Below are 23,712 nucleotides of genomic sequence, written 5' to 3'. Positions count from 1 at the left end.
TCACATTTCATGCATTACACATGACATTGTACATGCACTGTAAACAAAACAAATGTTAACAGTGAATAACCAAGTCTTATGGTGCTAAGATTATGGGTAAATTTGTTTTGTCTTTTGCAAATATCCTATGATAAGCATAAATTACAGCAATTTTCAGAAACATACAATTAAATCAAAACACCTAAAATAACAGTTTGAGTGTATGTGGTAATACAATCACTAAATTATGTGATGCCAATGGAATTACTCAGTATCTCAAACATTAATTCTTCAAAAGAGGAATTTTAAATCCTGTAAATAAGCAGTCATGTAAGTTAAAAAGTAACTTTGTTAAAGAACCTTTGGGCTGGAGAGAGGAGAAGATGGCGGAAGAGTAAGACTCAGAGATCACCTTCCTCCCCACAGATACATCAGAAATACATCTACACGTGGAACTGCTCCTATGGAACACCCACTGAACGCTGGCAGAAGACGTCAGACTTCCCAAAAGGCAAGAAGCTACCCACGTACCTGGGTAGGGCAAAAGAAAAATGAAACAACAGAGACAAAAGAATAGGGACGGGACCTGCACCAGTGGGAGGGAGCTGTGAAGGAGGAAAGGTTTCCACACGCTAGGAAGCCCCTTTGTGGGCAGAGACTGCGAGTGGCGGAGGGGGGAAGCTTCGAAGCCAAGGAGGAGAGCACAGCAACAGGGGTGCAGAGGGCAAAGCGGAGAGATTCCCACACAGAGGATCGGTGCTGACCAGAACTCACCAGCCCGAGAGGCTTGTCTGCTCACCTGTCGGAGCGGGCAGAGGCTGGGAGCTGAGGCTCCAGCTTCAGTCAGATTGCAGGGAGAGGACTGGGGTTGGCGGTGTGAACACAGCCTGAAGGGGTTAGCGCACCACAGCTAGCCGGGATGGAGTTTGGGAAAAGGTCTGGAGCTGCTGAAATGGCAAGAGACTGTTTCTTGCCTCTTTGTTTCCTGGAGGAAACAGAGGAGAGGGGAATCAGAGCGCCGCCTAAACGAGCCCCAGAGATGGGCGCGAGCCGCGGCTATCAGCGCGGACCCGAGAGAAGGGCATGAAACGCTAAGGCTACTGCTGCCGCCACCAAGAAGCCTGTGTGTGAGCACAGGTCACTATCCACACCGCCCTTCTTGGGAGCCTGTGCAGCCTGCCACTGCCAGGGTCCCGTCATCCAGAGATAACTTCCCCGGGAGAACACACGGCGCACCTCAGGCTGCTGCAACGTCACGCCGGCCTCTGCCACCACAGGCTCACCCCGCATCCGTAACCCTCCCTCCCCATGGCCTGAGTGAGCCAGAGCCCCCGAAGCAGTTGCTCCTTTAAGCCCGTCTTGTCTGAGTGAAGAACAGACACCCTCAGGTGACCTACACACAGAGGCAGGTCCAAATCCAAAGCTGAAACCCGGGAGCTGTGCGAACAAAGAAGGGAAGGGAAATTTCTCCCAGCAGCCTCAGAAGCAGCGGAGTAAAGCTACAGAAACAACTTGATGTACCTGCATCTCTGGGATACCTGAATAGACAACGAATCATCCCAAATTGAGGAGGTGGACTTTGGGAGAAAGATATATTATTTTTCCCCTTTTCCTCTTATTGTGAGTGTGTATGTGTATGCTTCTGTGTGAGATTTTGTCTGTATAGCTGTGTTTTCACCATTTGTCCTAGGGTTCTGTCGGTCTGGGTTTTTTTTGGTTTTGTTTTTGTTTTACTTTAAAAATTTTCTTTATTTTTTTCTTAATAATTATTTTTTATTTTTTGATTTTAATAACGTTATTTTATTTTATCTTACTTTATTTTATTATATCCTCTTTCTTTTTTTTCTTCTATTTTTTCTACCTTTTATTCTGAGCCGTGTGGATGAAAGGCTCTTGGTGCTCCATCCAGGCATCATGGCTGTGCCTCTGAGGTGGGTGAGCCAACTTCAGGACACTGGTCCACAAGAGACCTCCCAGGTCCACATAATATCAAACGACGAAAATCTCCCAGAGATCTCCAACTCAACACCAAGATCCAGCTTCACTCAACGACCAGCAAGCTATAGTGCTGGACACTCTATGCCAAACAACTAGCAAGACAGGAACACAGCCCCATCCATTAACAGAGTGGCTGCTTAAAATTAGAGTAAGGCCACAGACACCCCAAAACACACCATCAGCCATGGACCAGCCCACCAGAAAGACAAGGTCCAACCTCATGCACCAGAACACAGGCACTAGTCCCCTCCACCAGGAAGCCTACACAACCCACTGAACCAACCTTAGTCACTGGAGACAGATACCAAAAACAACAGGAACTACGAACCTGCAGCCTGCAAAAAGGAGAACCCGAACAGAGTAAGATAAGCAAAATTAGAAGACAGAAAAACACACAGCAGATGAAGGAGAAAGGTAAAAACGTATCAAACCTAACAAATGACGAGGAAATAGGCAGTCTACCTGAAAAAGAATTCAAAATAATGATAGTAAAGATGATCCAAAATCTTGCAAATAGAATAGACGAAATGCAAGAAACATTTAACAAGGACCTAAAAGAACTAAAGAGGAACCGAGCAATGATGAAAAACACAATAAATGAAATTAAAAATACTCTAGAAGGGATCAATAGCAGAATAACTGAGGCAGAAGAACGGATAAGTGACCTGGAAGATAAAATAGTGGAAAAAAATGCTGCAGAGCAGAATAAAGAAAAAAGAATGAAAACAACGGAGGACAGTCTCAGAGACCTCTCAGACATTAAACGCACCAACATTCGAATTATAGGGTCCCAGAAGAAGACGAGATAAAGAAAGGGACTGAGAAAATATTTGAAGAGATTATATTTGAAAACTTCTCTAATATGGGAAAGGAAATAGTTAATCAAGTCCAGGAAGCACAGAGAGTCCCATACGGGATAAATCCAAGGAGAAACACACCAAGGCACATATTAATCAAACTTTCAAAAATTAAATATTAAGAAAACATATTAAAAGCAGCAAGGGAAAAACAACAAATAACACACAAGGGAATCGCCATAAGGTTAACAGCTGATCTTTCAGCAGAAACTCTGCAAGCCAGAAGGGAGTGGCAGAACATATTCAAGTGATGAAGCAGAAAAACCTACAACCAAGATTACTCTACCCAGCAAGGATCTCATTCAGATTTGATGGAGAAGTTAAAACCTTTACAGACAAGCAAAAGCTGAGAGAGTTCAGCACCACCAAACCAGCTTTACAACAAATGCTAAAGGAACTTCTCTAGGCAAGAAACACAAGAGAAGGAAAACACCTACAATAACAAACCCAATACATTTAAGAAAATGGGAATAGGAACATACATATCAATAATTATCTTAAAAGTAAATGGATTAAATGCTCCCACCAAAAGACACAGACTGGCTGAATGGATACAAAAACAAGACCCATATATATGCTGTCTACAAGAGACCCACTTCAGACCTAGGGACACATACAGACTAAAAGTGAGGGGATGGAAAAAGATATTCCATGCAAATGGACATCAGAGGAAAGCTGGAGTAGCAATTCTCATGTCAGACAAAATAGACCTTAAAATGAAGACTATTATAAGAGACAAAGAGGACACTATGTAATGATCAAGGGATCGATTCAAGAAGAAGATATAACATTTGTAAATATTTATGCACCCAACATAGGAGCACCTCAATACATAAGGCAAATACTAATAGCCATAAAAGGGGAAATCGACAGTAACAAAATAGGGGACTTTAACACCCCACTTTCACCAATGGACAGATAATCCAAAATGAAAATAAATGAAGAAACACAAGCTTTAAATGATACATTAAACAAGATGGACTTAATTGATATTTATAGGACATTCCACCCAAAAACAACAGAATACACATTTTTCTCAAGTGCTCAAGGAATATTCTCCAGGATAGATCATATCTTGGGTCACAAATCAAACCCTGGTAAATTTAAGAAAATTGATATCGTATCAAGTATCTTTTCTGACCACAACACTATGAGACTAGATATCAATTACAGGAAAAGATCTGTAAGAAATACTAACATATGGAGGCTACACAACACACTACTTAATAACGAAGTGATCACTGAAGAAATCAAAGGGGAAATCAAAAAATAGCTAGAAACAAATGGCAATGGAGACACGATGACCCAAAACCTATGGGCTGTAGCAAAAGCAGTTCTAAGAGGGAAGTTTATAGCATTACAAGCCTACCTCAAGAAACAGGAAACATCTAGAATAAACAACCTAACATGGCACCAAAAGCAATTAGAGAAAGAAGAACAAAAAACCCCAAAGTTAGCAGAAGGAAAGAAATCATAAAGATCAGATCAGAAATAAATGAAAAAGAAATGAAGGAAACAATAGCAAAGATCAACAAAACTAAAAGCTGGTTCTTTGAGAAGATAAACAAAATTGAAAAACCATTAACCAGACTCATCAAGAAAAAAAGGGAGAAGACTCAAATCAATAGAATTAGAAATGAAAAAGGAGAAGTAACCACTGACACTGCAGAAGTACAAACGATCATGAGAGATTACTACAAGCAACTCTATGCCAATAAAATGGACAACCTGGAAGAAATGGACAAATTCTTAGAAATGCACAACCTGCCGAGACTGAAGCAGGAAGAAATAGAAAATATGAACAGACCAATCACAAGCACTGAAATTGAAACTGTGATTAGAAATCTTCCAACAAACAAAAGCCCTGGACTAGATGGCTTCACAGGCGAATTCTATCGATCATTTAGGGAAGAGATATCCCCAATCCTTCTCAAACTATTCCAAAATATAGCAGAGTGGGAAAACTCCCCAACTCATTCTACGAGGCCACCATCACCCTGATACCAAAACCAGATAAAGATGTCACAAAGAAAGAAAACTACAGGTCAATATCTCTGATGAACATAGATGCAAAAATCCTCAGCAAAATACTAGCAAACAGAATCCAACAGCACATTAAAAGGATCATACACCATGATCAAGTGCAGTTTATTCCAGGAATGCAAGGATTCTTCAATATATACAAATCAATCAACGTGATACACCATATTAACAAATTGAAGGAGAAAAACTATATGATCATCTCAATAGATGCAGAGAAAGCTTTCGACAAAGTTCAACACCCATTTATGATAAAAGCCCTGCAGAAAGTAGGCATAGAGGGAACTTTCCTCAACATAATAAAGGCCATATATGACAAACCCACAGCCAACATTGTCCTCAATGGTGAAAAACTGAAACCATTTCCACTAAGAACAGGAGCAAGACAAGGTTGCCCACTCTCACCACTATTATTTAACATAGTTTTGGAAGTTTTAGCCACAGCGATCAGAGAAGAAAAAGAAATAAAAGTAATCCAAATCGGAAAAAAGAAGTAAAGCTGTCACTGTTTGCAGATGACATGATACTATACATAGAGAATCCTAAAGATGTTACCAGAAAACTACTAGAGCTAATCAATGAATTTGGTAAAGTAGCCGGATATAAAATTAATGCACAGAAATCTCTTGCATTCCTATACACTAATGATGAATATCTGAAAGTGAAATTAAGAAAACACTCCCATTTATCATTGCAACAAAAAGAAAAAAATATCTAGGAATAAACCTACTTAAGGAGAAAAAAACCTGTATGCAGAAAATTATAAGACACTGATGAAAGAAATTAAAGATGATACAAATAGATGGAGTGATATACCATGTTCTTAGATTGGAAGAATCAACATTGGGAAAATGACTCTACTACCCAAAGCAATCTACAGATTCAATGCAATCCCTATCAAACTACCACTGGCATTTTTCACAGAACTAGAACAAAAAATTTCACAATATGTATGGAAACACAAAAAACCCCGAATAGCCAAAGCAATCTGGAGAACAAAAAATGGAGCTGGAGGAATCAGGCTCCCTGACTTCAGAGTATACTACAAAGCTACAGTAATCAAGACAGTATGGTACTGGCGCAAAACAGAAACATAGATGAATGGAAAGGATAGAAAGCCCAGAGTTAAACCCACGCCCATATGGTCACCTTATCTTTGATAAAAGAGGCAAGCATATACTGTGGAGAAAAGACAGCCTCTTCAATAAGTGGTGCTGGGAAAACTGGACAGGTACTTGTAAAAGTATGAAATTAGAACACTCCCTAACACCATACACAAAAATAAACTCAAAATGGATTAAAGACCTAAATGTAAGGCCAGACACTATCAAACTCTTAGAGGAAAACATAGGCAGAACACTCTATGACATAAATCACAGCAAGATCCTTTATGACCCACCTCCTAGTGAAATGGAAATAAAAACAAAAATATACAAATGGGACCTAATGAAACTTAAAAGCTTTTGCACAGCAAAGGAAACCATAAACAAGACCAAAAGACAACCCTCAGAATGGGAGAAAATATTTGCAAATGAAGCAACTGACAAAGGATTAATCTCCAAGATTTACAAGCAGCTCATGCAGCTCAACAAAAAAACAAACAACCCATCCAAAAATGGGCAGAAGACCTAAATAGACATTTCTCCAAAGAAGATATACAGATTGCTAACAAACACATGAAAGAATGCTCAACATCATTAATCATTAGAGAAATGCAAATCAAAACTACAATGAGATATCATCTCACACCGGTCAGAATGGCCATCATCAAGAAATCTAGAAACAATACATGCTGGAGAGGGTGTGGAGAAAAGGGAACGCTCTCACACTGTTGGTGGGAATGTAAATTGATACAGCCACTATGGAGAACAGTGTGGAGGTTTCTTAAAAAACTAAAAAAAAAACTACCACACGACCCAGCAATCCCACTACTGGGCATATACCGTGAGAAAATGATAAATTAAAAAGAGTCATGTACCAAAATGTTCATTGCAGCTCTATTTACAATAGCCAGGACATGGAAGCAACCTAAATGTCCATCATCGGATGAATGGATAAAGAAGATGTGGCACATATATACAATGGAATATTACTCAGCCATAAAAAGTAACGAAATGGAGTTATTTGTATTGAGGTGGATGGAGTTAGAGTCTGTCATACAGAGTGAAGTAAGTCAGAAAGAGAAAAACAAATAGAGTATGCTAACACATATATATGGAATATAAGGGAAGAAAAAAAGGTCATGAAGAACCTAGTGGCAAGACGGGAATAGAGACATAGACCTACTAGAGAATGGACTTGAAGATATGGGGAGGAGGAAGGGTAAGTTGTGACAAAGTGAGAGAGTGGCATGGACATATATACACTACCAAACGTAAAATAGATAGCTAGTGGGAATCAACCGCATAGCACAGGGAGATCAGCTCTGTGTTTTGTAACCACCTAGAGGGGTGGGATAGGGAGGGTGGGAGGAAGGGAGATGCAAGAAGGAAGAAATGTGGGAACATATGTATAAGTATAACTGATTCACTTTGTTATAAAGCAGAAACTCACACACCATTGTAAAGCAATTTTACTCCAATACAGATGTTAAAAAAGGGGCTTCCCTGGTGGCGCAGTGATTGAGGGTCTGCCTGCCAATGCAGAGGACATGGGTTTGAGGCCTGGTCTGGGAGGATCCCACATGCCGCAGAGCACTAGACCCGTGAGCCAAAATTACTGAGCCTGCGCGTCTGGAGTCTGTGCTCCGCAACAAGCGAGGCCGCGATAATGAGAGACCCGTGCACCGCGATGAAGAGTGGCCCCCCTTGCCACAACTAGAGAAAGCCCTCGCACAGAAACGAAGACCCAACACAGCCATAAATAAATAAAAATTAAAAAGAAAAAAAAGATGTTAAAAAAAGTACCTTTGGGATGAATCGAAGTATTAATGTTGTTTATTAATTACTTCAAATAATATTCAAAGTATTCAAACAAAAATAAGTCTATGCCTTCAAGTCGAAGAAAAATTCTAGAGCTCTCATTTAGTACTTCTGTGATCTATGCAAGTTCTTTTATCTCACTGAGTTTCCATTGCTTAAATTGTAAAATTGAGATATCTACTTAGCAGAGTGGTTATGAGGATGCAGGGAGAAAATTGGTGCAAAGTACTGTTAGGAGTCCCTAAAGAAGATTTATCAGTGCCAGATGTGTTAGACAATATGCCAGAATAGGAAGAAACATAAATTCTGGAGTGTGCTAGGATAATAAATGATAATGATGATTTTGATGATGATAGTTAACAATCATTGATATGTGCCCAGCACTACTCTAAACACTGTATAATCACTCAATCTTAGCAATCATGTGAAATAGGTATCATTATTATGCACAATTTACACATGAGAAGGCAGGCTCTGAGACATTCAGAATTGTGCTCAAGATCACACAGATAATAAATGACAGAACCATGACTTTGTACTAATTTTATTTGGTTCTGAAGCCTAAGAACACAGACTCTAGAGTTAAGCTGTCCAACATAGTAGATGTAAGCCATATATTTCTACTGAACATTTGAAAAATGCCTAGTAAAATATGTTGAAATTATAATATTTTTAACACAGTTAAATAATATATACTATTAAAATTAATTTCACCCATTCCTTTTTATTTTTTAAATGTGGCTATTAGAATATTCAAAATTACATGTGTGGCTCACATTTATTTATATTATACAGTGCTAATCTACAGATAGAATACATAGATTTGTATCCTAGCTCCACTATTTACTGTGTCTCTTTAGTCATGTTACCTAAACTTTCTGTATTTCAGTTTCCTTATATGAATAACAAAACTAATAATATTTACCTCACAAGATTGTTTATATGAGTTAAACACTAATAGCAGTATCTGGAACATGGCAAGCATTGAAATGTTAACTATTACAGGTATTATTAATGCTTCTAATTAGAAAGAAAAAGAACGCCAAACAGAAGGTATAAAAAGATGATACAATGAGGAGAAAAGGCCCATTTTAGTGAAATTCTATTGAGATATTTGTCTAGTTTTTGTTTACTGAGAACTACTAACTCACCAACATGGTTAGGAAGACAGCTAGGAACAAAGGAGCACAGGTTTTATCTGCATCAACCACGCAGGAGATGCCAAGGTGGTCCCCAATGGCCTGCTTTCTGGAATACTCCAGCAGTCTTTTCCACTGAGGACCTCAACAGCCCCCACAATAGCCATGGACCCCATGAAGGTTTCACAAAGGAAACCCTGTAGTGTTTGTCACCACAGACCCCAACAGACTGCTCGGCAGGGGACACCAGGAGCTTTTGCCACTGAGGTAACTGACACTCATCGCCATCCTGAACCCACCAGAGAAGGAAGCACTTCTGTATCCTCCACAAAAGACAGCTGTTGTTGTACTGCTCTGGAATCAGGACTGCTAATTCTCCAACCCCACACATCTCAGACCGCATAGCAATGGCTGCTCCATATACACTCACACTTCAGACACCAACTCCACAACCACCCCATACACATCTGTGATCCAGACTTCAGCTCTGTTGCCACTCTCATGTGCCTGCCTTACAAATCACAGTTCCACAGCTTGATCTATTAGCACCTATGTCTCAGGCATAGGAGCCACCACTGCTGCAGGCTAGCCAGAGACTTGGACCACAGAGACACTGTCTACCCACATGTGCCCACACTCCTAGGTTTCATGACTTGTCTGCATGCGTCCATGTGTCAGGCACCAAAGTTACTGCCACTGTGTGGTGCCATTGCCACAGAACCCTGAGTCACTATCCCTCCATGAGCATCCATGCTTGAGTACCTGACACTGTGGTGGCTCCATGTGTGCTCATACATCATATACAGAGCCACTATGACTGCAGGCAAGCCAGTGTCCAAGACACTATAGCTGCTGTCACTCTGAAAGCACCCACAATTCAGCCACTGGCTTCATGGCTGCTCCACAAGCACTTGTACATCAGATACCAGTGGCACCACCACTGGGAGAAAGCCTGAGAGCCAGAACCATTTCTAAGACATATCCCTCAGCTAGAACAAAAAGAGAAAAAGAAATCAAGATGTCCACAGCAGCCCTCACCACCACTGCAGACACTTACCGCCTTGGCCACTGAGGATCCCTGCAATCTTCACTGACAATAACCTCAGCTAAGCAGAGCCACACAAAGACTATGCTACTGGGATTTCCCAAGAGCCAAAAACACCTCACTGCACACAGCTGGATCTCTCAAACTCACCCACAGGTAAAGGTCTTAACCCACCAAAAACAGTCCATAAAGTCGGGAAGAGGTGACCACACTATCAAATGTGCACATATCAATACAAGGAACACTAACAATCAAAGAAACATAACACCTCCAAATGAACACAATAATTTTCCAGGAGCTGATGACATAGAAATGAAGACCTAAGAATTGCCTGAAAAATAAGTTGAATAAATATTTTAAGGAAGGTCAGTGAGCTAAAAGACAACACAAACAGTAAAGTCAGGAAAACAGTATATGCACAAAATGAGAGATTCAAAGAGAGATAAAAATCATAAAAAGAACCAAACAGAAATTGTTAATATAAAGAATACAATAAATAAAATGAAAAATGAAATGAAATAGAGAGCATCAACAGAACACTCAATCATCAGATGAAAGAATTTGTGAACTTGAAGATGGGTCATTTGAAATTACATAGTTAATGAAGAAAAATAATGAAAAACAGTGAAGAAAACTTACATGAATTAAGGGACACCATCAAATAAAATAATATTCCTATTATAAGATTCTCAAAAGGAGAAGAAAGAGAGAAAAAAGCAGAAAATTATTTAAAGAATAATGGCTGAAAACTTCCCAAATCAGGGAAGAGATATGGATATCAGGGTACATGAAACTCGTAGATTCCCTTACAAATTGAATGCAAAGACAACTTCATAGATACACATTATAATAAAACTGAAAAATCAAAGACAATTAAAAATTTTGTAGGCAGCTGAAGAAAAAAAATCTCATCTCATACAACAGAACTCCCATAAGGCTATCAGTGCCTTTTCAGCAAAAACCTTAAAGGCCAAGAAAGAGTGGGATGATAAATACAGAGTCCTAAAATTAAAAAAAGAAACAAGAACACTGCCAAGGAAGAATACTTTACCCAAAAGAAAAGGTGTCCATCAAAAATGGAGAGTTAGGGCCGGGAGAAAGATGGCAGAAGAGTAAGACGGGGAGATTACCTTCCTCCCCACAGATACATCAGAAATACACCTACACGTGGAACTGCTCCTATAGCACACCTACTGAACGCTGGCAGAAGACCTCAGACCTCCAAAAGGCAAGAAACTCCCCACGTACCTGAGTAGGGCAAAAGAAAAAAGAAAAAACACAGACAAAAGAATAGGGATGGGACCTGCACCAGTGGGAGGGAGCTGTGAAGGAGGAAAGGTTTACACACATTAGGAAGCCCCTTAGCGGGCGGAGATTGTGGGTGGCAGAGGGGGGAGCTTCGGAGCCGCGGAGGAGAGTGCAGCCACAGGGGTGCGGAGGGCAAAGCGGAGAGATTCCCGTACAGAGGATCGGTGCCGACCAGCACTCACCAGCCCGAGAGTCTTGTCTGCTCACCCGCCGGGGTGGGTAGGGGCTGGGAGCTGAGGCTCAGGCTTCGGTCAGATCGAAGGGAGAGGACTGGGTTTGGCTGCGTGAACAAAATCTGAAGGGGGTTAGTGTGCCAAAGCTAGCTGGGAGGAGTCCGGGAAAAAGTCTGTACCTGCTGAAGAGGCAAGAGACTTCTTCTTCCCTCTTTGTTTCCTGGTGCATGAGGAGAGGGGATTAAGAGCACTGCTTAAAGGAGCTCAAGAGACGGGCACGAGCCGCGGCTATCAGCGCAGACCCCAGAGACGGGCATGAGTTGCTAAGGCTGCTGCTGTAGCCAACAAGAAGCCTGTGTGCGAGCACACGTCACTGTCCACACCTCCCTTCCAGGGAGCCGGTGCAGCCCGCCACTGCCAGAGTCCCGTGATCCAGGGACAACTTCCCCGGGAGAACGCACAGAATGCCTCAGGCTGGTGCATCATCACACTGACCTCTGCCGCCGCAGGCTCGCCCCGCATCCGTACCCCTCCCTCCCCATGGCCTGAGTGAGCCAGAGCGCCCAAAGCAGCTGCTCCTTTAAACCCGTCCTGTCTGGGCGAAGAACAGACACCCTCAGGCGACCTACATGCAGAGGCAGGGCCAAATCCCAACCTGAACCCCGGGAGCTGTGCGAATAAAGAAGAGAAAGGGAAATCTCTCCCAGCAGCCTCAGAAGCAGTGAAATAAAGCTCCACAATCAATTTGATGTACCCTGCATCTGTGGAATACCTGAATAGACAACGAATCATCCCAAATTGAGGAGGTGAACATTGGGAGCAAGAAATATTATTTTTTCCCCTTTTGCTCTTTTTGTGAGTGTGTATGTGTAAGATTTTGTCTGTATAGCTTTGATTTCACCATTTGTCCTAGGATTCTATCCGTCCATTCTTTTTTTCTTTTCCCTTATTGTTTTTTTTTTTTACTTTTCAAAATTTTTTTCATAAAATTTTTTTATTTTAATAACTTTATTTTATTCTATCTTAATTTTATTTTATTTATCTTATCCTCTTTCTTTCTACTTTTTCTCCCTTTTATTCTGAGCCATGTGGATGAAAGGCTCTTGGTGCTACAGCCAGGAGTCAGTGCTGTGCCTCTGAGGTGGGAGAGACAACTTCAAGACACTGGTCCACAAGAGACCTCCCAGCTCCATGTAATATCAAATGGCAAAAATCTCCCAGAGATCTCCATCTCAACGCCAGGACCCAGCTTCACTCAACCACCAGCAGGCTACAGTGCTGGGCACCCTATGCCAAACAACTAGCAAGACAGGAACACAGCCACATCCATCAGCAGAGAGGCTGCCTAAAATCATAATAAGGTCAGAGACACCTCAAAACACACCACCAGATGTGGACCATCCCTCCAGAAAGACAAGATCCAGCCTCATCCACCAGAACACAGGCACTAGTCCCCTCCACCAGGAAGCCTACACAACCCACTGAACCAAGCTTAGCCACTGGGGACAGACACCAAAAATAACAGGAATTACGAACCTGCAGCCTGTGACAAGGAGACCCAAACAGAGTAAGATAAGCAAAATAAGAAGACAGAAAAACACACAGCAGATGAAGTAGCAAGGTAAAAACACACCAGAGCTAACAAATGAAGAGGAAATAGGCAGTCTACCTGAAAAAGAATTCAGAATGATGAGAGTAAAGATGATCCACAATCTTGGAAATAGAATAGAGAAAATGCAAAAAACATTTAACCAGGACTTAGAAGAACTAAAGAGGAAACAAGCAATGATGAACAGCACAATAAATGAAATTAAACATACTCTAGATGGGATCAATAGCAGAATAACTGAGGCAGAAGAACGGATAAGTGACCTGGAAGATAAAATGGTGGAAATAACTACTGCAGGGCAGGATAAAGAAAAAAGAATGAAAAGAACTGAGGACAGTCTCAGAGACCTCTGGGACAACATTAAATGCACCAACATTCGAATTATAGGGGTCCCAGAAGAAGAAGAGAAAAAGAAAGGGGCTGAGAAAATATTTGAAGAGATTATAGTTGAAAACTTCCCTAATATGGGAAAGGAAATAGTTAATCAAGTCCTGGAAGCACAGAGAGTCCCATACAGGATAAATCCAAGGAGAAACATGCCAAGACACATATTAATCAAACTATCAAAAATTAAATACAAAGAAAGCATATTAAATGCAGCAAGGGAAAAACAACAAATAACACACAAAGGAATCCCAATAAGGTTAACAGCTGACCTTTCAGCAGAAAGTCTGCAAGCCCGAAGGGAGTAGCAGGACATATTTAAAGTGATGAAGGAGAAAAACTAACAACCAAGATTACTCTACCCAGCAAGGATCTCATTCAGATCTGATGGAGAAACTAAAACATTAACAGACAAGCAAAAGCTGAGAGAGTTCAGCACCACCAAACCAGCTTTACAACAAATGCTGAAGGAACTTCTCTACGCAAGAAAAACAAGAGAAGGAAAAGACCTACAATAACAAACCAAAACAATTAAGAAAATGGAAATCAGAACATACATTTTGATAATTACCTTAAATATAAATGGATTAAATCCTCCCAACAAAAGACACAGACTGGATGAATGGATACAAAAACAAGAGCAGTATATATGCTGTCTACAAGAGAACGACTTCAGACCTAGGGACACATACAGACTGAAAGTGAGGGGATTGAAAAAGATATTCCATGAAAATGGAAATCAAAAGAAAGCTGGAGTAGCAATTCTCCTATCACACAAAATAGACTTTAAAATAAAGACTCTTACAAGAGACAAAGAAGGACACTACATATGACCAAGGGATCGATCCAAGAAGAAGATATAACAATTGTAAATATTTGTGCACCCAACATAGGAGCACCTCAATACATAAGGCAAATACTAACAGCCATAAAAGGGGAAATCGACAGTAACACAATCATAGTAGGGGACTTTAACACCCCACTTTCACCAATGGACAGATCATCCAAACTGAAAATAAATAAGGAAACACAAGCTTTAAATGATACATTAAACAAGATGGACTTAATTGATATTTATAGCACATTCCATGCAAAAAACAGCAGAATACACTTTTTTCTCAAGTGCTCCTGGAACATTCTCCAGGATAGATCATATCTTGGGTCACAAATCAAACCCTGGTAAATTTAAGAAAATTGAAATCGTATCAAGTATCTTTTCTGGCCACAACGCTATGAGACTAGATATAAATTATAGGAAAATGTCTGTAAAACATACAAACACATGGAGGCTAAACAACACACTACTTAATAACCAAGAGATCACTGAAGAAATCAAAGAGGAAATCAACAAATACCTAGAAACAAAAGACAATGAAAACAAGACAACCCAAAACCTATGGGATGCAGCAAAAGCAGTTCTAAGAGGGAAATTTATAGCAATACAAGCCTACCTTAAGAAACAGGAAACATCTCAAATAAACAACCTAACCTGGCACCTAAAGCAGTTAGAGAATGAAGAACAAAAAAACCCCAAAGTTAGCTGAAGGAAGGAAATCATAAAGATCAGATCAGAAATAAATGAAAAAGAAATGAAGGAAACAGTAGCAAATATCAATAAAACTAAAAGCACGTTCTTTGAGAAGATAAAGAAAATTTCTAAACCATTAGCCTGAGTCATCAAGAAAAAAAGGGAGAAGACTCAAATCAATAGAATTAGAAATGAAAAAGGAGTAGTAACCACTGACACTGCAGAAATACAAAGGATCATGAGAGATTACTACAAGAAACCCCATGCCAATAAAATGGACAACCTGGAAGAAATGGACAAATTCTTAGAAATGCACAACCTGCCGAGACTGAACCAGCAAGAAATAGAAAATATGAACAGACCAATCACAAGCACTGAAATTGAAACTGTGATTAAAAATCTTCCAACAAACAAAAGCCCAGGACCAGATGGCTTCACAGTCGAATTCTATCAAACATTTAGAGAAGAGCTAACACCTATCCTTCTCAAACTCTTCCAAAATATAGCAGAGTGAGGAACACTCCCAAACTAATTCTACGAGGCCACCATCACCCTGATACCAAAACCAGACAAAGATATCACAATGAAAGAAAACTACAGGCCATTACCACTGATGAACATAGATGCAAAAATCCTCAGCAAAATACTAGCAAACAGAATCCAACAGCACATTAAAAGGATCATACACCATGATCAAGTGGGGTTTATTCGAGGAATGCCAGGATTCTTCAATATACACAAATCAATCAATGAGATACACCATATTAACAAATTGAAGGAGAAAAACCATATCATTATCTCAATAGATGCAGAGAAAGCTTCCGACAAAATTCAACACCCATTTATGATAAAAACCCTGCAGAAAGTAGGCATAGAGGGAACTTCCCTCAATATAATAAAGGCCATATATGACAAACACAAAGCTTACATCATCCTCAATGGTGAAAAACTGACACAATTTCCACTAAGATCAGGAATAAGACATGGTTGCCCACTCTCACCACTATTATTCAACATAGTTTTGGAAGTTTTAGCCACAGCAATCAGAGAAGAGAAAGAAATAAAAGGAATCCAAATTGGAAAAGAAGAAGTAAAGCTGTCACTGTTTGCAGATGACATAATACTATACATAGAGAATCCTAAAGATGCTACCAGAAAACTACTAGAGCTAATCAATGAATTTGGTAAAGTAGCAGGATACAAAATTAATGCACAGAAATCTCTTGCATTCCTATACACTAAGGATGAAAAATCTGAAAGTGAAATTAAGAAAACACTCCCATTTACCATTGAAACAAAAAGAATAAAATATCTAGGAATAAACCTACGTAAGGAGACAAAAGACCTCTATGCAGAAAATTATAAGACACTGATGAAAGAAATTAAAGATGATACAAATAGATGGAGAGATATACCATGTTCTTGGATTGGAAGAATCAACATTGTGAAAATGACTCTACCACCCAAAGCAATCTACAGACTCAATGCAATCCCTATCAAACTACCACTGGCATTTTTCACAGAACTAGAACAAAAAATTTCACAATTTGTATGGAAACACAAAAGACCCCGAATAGCCAAAGCAATCTAGAGAACGAAGTATGGAGTTGGAAGAATCATTCTCCCTGACTTCAGACTAAACTACAAAGCTACTGTAATCAAGACAGTATGGTACTGGAACAAAAACAGAAATATAGATCAATGGAACTGGATCAAAAGCCCAGAGATAAACCCACATACATATGGTCACCTTCTCTTTGATAAAGGAGGCAAGCATATACAGTGGAGAAAAGACAACCTCTTCAATAAGTGGTGCTGGGAAAACTGGACAGGTACATGTAAAAGTATGAAATTATAACACTCCCTAACACTGTATACAAAAATAAAATCAAAATGGATTAAAGACCTAAATGTAAGGCCAGACACTATCAAACTCTTAGAGGAAAACATAGGCAGAACACTCTATGACATAAATCACAGCAAGATCCTTTTTGATCCACCTCCTAGAGAAATGGAAATAAAAACACAAATAAACAAATGGGACCTAATGAAACTTAAAAGCTTTTGCACAACAAAGGAAACCATAAACAAGACGAAAAGACAACCCCCAGAATGGGAGAAAATATTTGCAAATGAAGCAACTGACAAAGGATGAATCTCCAAGATTTACAAGCAGCACATGCAGCTCAATTTCAAAAAAAATACAACCCAATCCAAAAATGGGCAGAAGACCTAAATAGACATGTCTGCAAAGAAGATAAACAGATTGCTAACAAACACATTAGAGAATGCTCAATATCATTAATTATTAGAGAAATGCAAATCAACACTACAATGAGATATCTTCTCACACCGGTCAGAATGGCCATCGTCAAAAAATCTACAAACAATAAAAGCGGTATTGGGTGTGGAGAAAAGAGAACCCTCTTACACTTTTGGTGGGAATGTAAATTGATACAGCCATTATGGAGAATAGTATGGAGGTTCCTTAAAAAACTAAAAATAGAACTACCGTACGACCCAGCAATCCCACTACTGGGCATATAACCTGAGAAAACCATAATTCAAAGAGAGTCATGTACCAAAATGTTCATTGCAGCTCTATTTACAATAGCCAGGACATGGAAGCAACCTAAGTGTCCTTCTACAGATGAATGGATAAAGAAGATGTGGCACATATATACAATGGAATATTACTCAGCCATCAAAAGATACGAAATGGAGTTATTTGTAGTGAGGTGGATGGACCTAGATTCTGTCATACAGAGTGAAGTAAGACAGAAAGAGAAAAACAAATACTGTATGCTAACACATATATATGGAATCAAAAAACAAAAAAGGTCATAAAGAACCTAGGGGTAAGACGGGAATAAAGACACAGACCTACTAGAGAATGGACTTGAGGATATGGGGAGGGGGAAGGTTAAGCTGTGACAAAGTGAGAGAGTGGCATGGACATATATACACTACCAAACGTAAAATAGATAGCTAGTGGGAAGCAGCCGCATAGCACAGGGAGATCAGCTCGGTGGTTTGTGACCACCTAGAGGGGTAGGATAGGGAGGGTGGGAGGGAGGGAGCTGCAAGAGGGAAGAGATATGGGAACATATGTATATGTATAACTGATTCACTTTGTTATAAAGCAGAAACTAACACACCATTGTAAAGCAATTATACTCCAATAAAGATGTTTAAAAAAATAGCTAACATTGAGTGATTGATTTAAGGTTCTATGCTAGGTGCTTTATGTATATTTTTACATTTTATTGCCAATATTCTTAATTTCAAGTACAGTAGAAACATTATAATTAGCAATTTGTGGGTGTTTTAAGAGAGGCAGGACAAAACAATGATGTTACACCTAGCATGAATAAACTTCATAAAATTATTTCTGAACGTCTCCCTAGAGCCATACTTGTCTTATCTCTCTCCAAATCTTCAATTTTTATAAAATTAATTTTTACTGGAGTATAGTTGCTTTACAATGTTGTGTTAGTTTCTACTGTACAGCAAAATGAATCAGCTATACATATACATATATCCCCTCTTTTTTGGATTTCCTTCCCATTTAGGTCACTACAGTGCATTAAGTAGAGTTCCCTGTGCGATAGAGTATGTTCTCATTTGCTGTCTATTAATATGTAGTATCAATATTGTATATGGGTCAATCCCAATATCCGAATTCCTCCCACACCCCCTTTCCCCCTTGGTATCCATACATTTGTTCTCTGTGTCTGTGCCTCTATTTCTGCTTTCGAGATAGGATCACCTATACCATTTTTCTAGATTCAATATATATGTTAATATACGATGTTTGTTTTTCTCTTTCCGACTTCCTTCACTCTGTATGACACTCTGTAGCTCCATCCATGTCTCTACAAAGGACCCACTTTCATTCCTTTTAATGTCTGAGTAATATTCCATTGTATATATGTACCACATCTTCTTTGTCCATTCATCTTTCGATGAACATTTAGGTTGCTTCCATTTCCTGGCTATTGTAAATAGTGCTGCAATGAACACTGGGGTGCGTGTGACTATTTCAATTATGGTTTTCTCAGGGTATATGCCCAGTAATGGGATTGCTGGGTCACATGGTAGTTCTATTTTTAGGTTTTTAAGGAATCTCCATACTGTTCTCCATAGTGGCTGTGTCAATTTATATTCCCACTAACAGTGTTGGCGAGTTCCCTTTTCTCCACACCCTCTCCAGCATTTATTGTTTGTAGATTTTTTGATGATGGCCAGTCTGACAGCTGTGAGGTGATACCTCATTGTAGTTTTGATTTGCATTTCTCTAATAATTAGTGATATTGAGCATCTTTTCATGTGTTTGTTGTCCATCTGTATATCTTCTTTGGAGAAATGTCTATTTAGGTCTTCTGTCCATTTTTTGATTGGGTTTGTTTCTTTGATATTGTGCTGATTGAGCTGCTTGTATATTTTGGAGATTAATCCTTGGTCTGTTGCTTCTTTTGCAAATATTTTCTCCCATTTTGAGGGTTGTCTTTTTGTCTTGTTTATGGTTCCCTTTGCTGTGCAAAGGCTTTTAAGTTTCATTAGGTCCCATTTGTTTATTTTTGTTTTTATTTTCATTACTCTAAGAGGTGGGTCAAAAAAGATTTTCCTACAATTTATGTCAAAGGGTATTCTGCCTATGTTTTCCACTAAGAGTTTTACAGTGTCTGAGCTTACATTTAGGTCTTTAATCCATTGCGAGTTAATTTTTGTGTGCAGTGTTAGGGAGTGTTCTAAATTCATTCTTTTACATGTATCTGTCCAGTTTTCCCAGCACCACTTATTGAAGAGGCTGTCTTTTTTGCACTGTATATTTTAGCCTACTTTGTCACAGATTAGGTGATCATTGGTGGGTGGGTTTATCTCTGGGTTTTCTATCCTGTTCCATTGATGTATATTTCTGTTTTTGTGGCAGTATCATACTGTCTTGATTACTGTAGATTTGTAGTATAGTCTGAAATAGGGAGCTTGATTCCTCAAGTTCCGTTTTTCTTTCTTAAGATTGCTTTGGCATTTCAGGGTCTTTTATGTTTTCATACAAATTGTAAATTGTTTTGTTCTAGATCTGTGAAAAATGCTATTGGTAATTTGATAGGGATTGCACCGAACCTGTAGATTGTTTTCAGTAGTACAGTCATTTTGACAATATTGATTCTTCCAATCCAAGAACATGGCATATCTCTCCATCTGTTTGTGTCGTCTTTGACTTCTTTCATCAGTATCTTCCAGTTTTGTGCTTACAGGTCTTTAGCCTCCATAGGTAGGTATATTCCTAAGTATTTTAGTTTTTTTGTTGCAGTGGTGAATGTGATTTTATCCTTAATTTCTCTTTCTGATATTTCATTGATAGTGTATAGTAATACAAGTGATTTCTGTGCATTAATTTTGTATCCTGCAACTTTCCCAGATTCATTGATGAGCTCTAGTAGTTTTCTGGTGGGCTCTTTAGGATTTTCTCTGTATAGTATCATGTCGTCTTCCAAAAGTGACAGTTTTACTTCTTCTTTTCCAATTTGTATTCCTTTTATTTCTTTTTCTTCTCTGATTGCTGTGGTTAGGACTTCCAAAACTATGTTGAATAAAAGTGGTGAGAGTGGACACCTTTGTCTTCTTCCTGATCTTAGAGGAAATGCTTTCAGTTTTTCACCACTGAGAATAAATTTTGCTGTTGGTGTGTCATATATGGCCTTTATTATGTTGAGGTAGTTTCCCTCTATGTCCACTTTATGGAGAGGTTTGTTTTTTAATCATAAATTGGTGTTCAATTTTGTCAAAAGCTTTCTCTGCATGTATTGAGATGATCAAATGGTTTTAATTCCTTAATTGTTTAATATGGTGTATCACATTGATTGGTTTGCATATAGTGAAGAATCCTTGCATTCCTGGGGTAAACCACACTTGATCATGGTATATGATCCTTTTTATATGCTGTTGGATTCTGTTTGCTAGTATTTTGTTCAGGATTTTTGCATCTATGTTCATTAGTGATATTGGCCTGTAGTTTTCTTGCTTTGTGACATCTTTGTCTGGTTTTGGTATCAGGGTGATGGTGGCCTCAGAGAATGAATTTGGGAGTGTTCCTCCCTCTGAAATTTTTTGGAAGAGTTTGAGAAGGATAGGTGTTAGCTGCTCTCCAAATGTTTGAGAGCATTTGCCTGTGAAGCCGTCTGGTCCCGGACTTCTGTTTGTTGGAAGATTTTTAATCACAGTTTCAATTTCATTACTTGTGATTGGTCTGTTCATATTTTCTATTTATTCCTGGTTCAGTCTTGGAAGAAATAGAAAATAGTTTTCTAATAATTTGTCTATTTCTTCCAGGTTGTCCATTTTATTGGCACATAGTTGCTTGTAGTAGTCTCTTATGATCCTTTTTATTTCTTTGGTGTCCGTTGTAACTTCTCCTTTTTCATTTCTAATTTTATTGCTTTGTGTCCTCTCCCTTTTTTTCTTGATGTGTCTGGCTAAAGTTTTATCAATTTTGTTTATCTTCTCAAAGAACCAACTTTTTAAAACATCTTTATTGGAGTATAATTACTTTACAATTGTGTGTTAGTTTCTGCTGTGTAACAAAGTGAATCGGCTATAGATATACATGTATCTCCATATAGTTTTATTGATTTTGCTATTGTTTACTTTGTTTCTATTTTGTTCATTTCTGCTCTGATCTTTATGAGTTCTTTCCTTCTACTAAATTTGGGTTTTGTTTGTTTTCTTTCTCTAGTTGCTTTAGGCGTAAGGTGAGGTTGTTGATTTGAGATTTTTCTTGTTTCTTGAGGTAGGATCATATTGCTATAAAGTTCCCTATTAGAACTGCTTTCCCTGCATTCCATAGGTTTTGGGTCATTGTGTTTTCATTGTCATTTGTTTCTAGGTATTTTTTTATTTCCTCTTTTATTTCTTCAGTGATCTCTTGCTTATTTAGCAGCATATTGTTTAAGCTCCATGTGTTTGTACTTTTTACAGTTTTTGTGTTCTGTATTTGATTTCTAACCTCAGAGGGTCATGTTTGGACTTGAGGATATGGGGAGGGGGAGGGGTAAGATGTGACAGGGTGAGAGAGTGGCATGGACATATGTACACTACCAAATGTAAAATAGATAGCTAGTGGGAAGCAGCCGCACAGCACAGGGAGATGAGCTCAGTGCTTTGTGACCACCTAGAGGGGTGGGATAGGGAGGGTGGGAGGGAGAGAGATGCAAGATGGAAGAGATATGGGAACATATGTATATGTATAACTGATTCACTTTGTTATAAAGCAGAAACTAACACACCATTGTAAAGCAATTATACTCTAATAAAGATGTTAATATAAAAGAAAGAAATGGACATACCCAAAGGATAGAGTGAAATTCTTCAGCAAAAATTAATTGGAGAAAATGACAAAAAAAAAGGAAAAGATGCTTGATATGATTTCAATTTTGTTAAATTTACCGAGGTTTGATTTGTGACCCAAGATGTGATCTATCTTGGAAAATATTCCGTGTGCACTTGAGAAGAAAGTGTATTGTCACTTTCTGATGGAATGTCCTATAAATATCAATTAAGGCTCTTTGGTCTATTCTGTCATTTAAAGCTTGTGCTTCCTTATTTATTTTCTGTCTGGATGATCTGTCCATTGGTGTAAGTGGGGTGTTAATGTCCCCCACATTTATTGTGTTAATGTCTATTTCCCCTTTTATGACCGTTAACGTTGTCCTTATGTATTGAGGTGCTTTTATGTTGGGTGCATAAATACTTACAATTGTTATATCTTCTTCTTGGATGGTTCCCTTAATCATTATGTAGTGTCCTTCCTTGTCTCTTGTAATAGTCTTTATTTTAAAGTCTATCTTTTCTGATATTAGTATTGATACTCCAGCTTTCTTTTGATCCCCATTTGCATGGAATATCTTTTTCTATCCCCTCAGTTTCAGTCTGTATGTGGCCCTAGGTCTGAAGTGGGTCTCTTGTAGGGAGTATATATATGGGTCTCATATTTGCATCCATTCAGCCAGTCTGTGTCTTTTGGTTAGAGCATTTCATCCATTTACTTTTAAGGTAATTATTGATATGTATGTTCCTATTACCACCTTCTTAATTGTTTTAGGTTTGTTTATGTAAGTCTTTTTCTTCTCTTGTGTTTCCCACTTAGAGAAATTCCTTTAGCATTTGTTTTAAAGCTGGTTTTCTGGTTTTTCTTGTCTGTAAATCTTTTGATTTCTCCATCAAATCTGAATGAGATTCTCGCTGGGTAAAGTAATCTTCATTGTAGCTTTTTCCCTTCTGTCACTTTAAATATATCCTGCCACTGTTTTCTGGCCTGAAGAGCTTCTGGTGAAAAATCAACTGATAACCTTATGGAGATTCCCTTGTATGTTATTATTTGATTTACCTTTGCTGCTTTAAATATTTTTTCTTTGTATTTAATTTTTGATAGTTTGATTAATATATGTCTCAGCATGTGTTTTTTGAGTTTATACTGTGTGAGACTCTCTGTGCTTCCTGCACTTTATTGTCTATTTCCCTTCCCATATTAGGGAAGTTTTCAACTACAGTTTCTTCAAATATTTTCTCAGGCCCTACCCCTGTCTCTTCTTCTTCTGGGACCACTATAATTCAAATGTTGGTGTGTTTGATGTTGTCCCAATTGTCTCTGAGACTATCCTTATTCCTTTTCATTGTTTTTTCTTTACTCTGGTCCTTGGCAGTTATTTCCCCCATTCTATCCTCCAGC

The 23,712-nt window shown here is 38.8% G+C and overlaps 1 protein-coding gene across 1 annotated transcript in view; it reads right to left on the bottom strand.

Annotated features, from left to right (window-relative positions):
• FAAH2 (fatty acid amide hydrolase 2) overlaps window positions 1-23,712 on the bottom strand; it is a 118,801-nt gene that overhangs the window by 27,115 nt on the left and 67,974 nt on the right.

This window comes from Eubalaena glacialis, chromosome X, assembly GCF_028564815.1.
Source record: "Eubalaena glacialis isolate mEubGla1 chromosome X, mEubGla1.1.hap2.+ XY, whole genome shotgun sequence".
Lineage (NCBI taxonomy): Eukaryota > Metazoa > Chordata > Mammalia > Artiodactyla > Balaenidae > Eubalaena > Eubalaena glacialis.
This window is presented reverse-complemented; position numbering and strand designations above follow the sequence as displayed.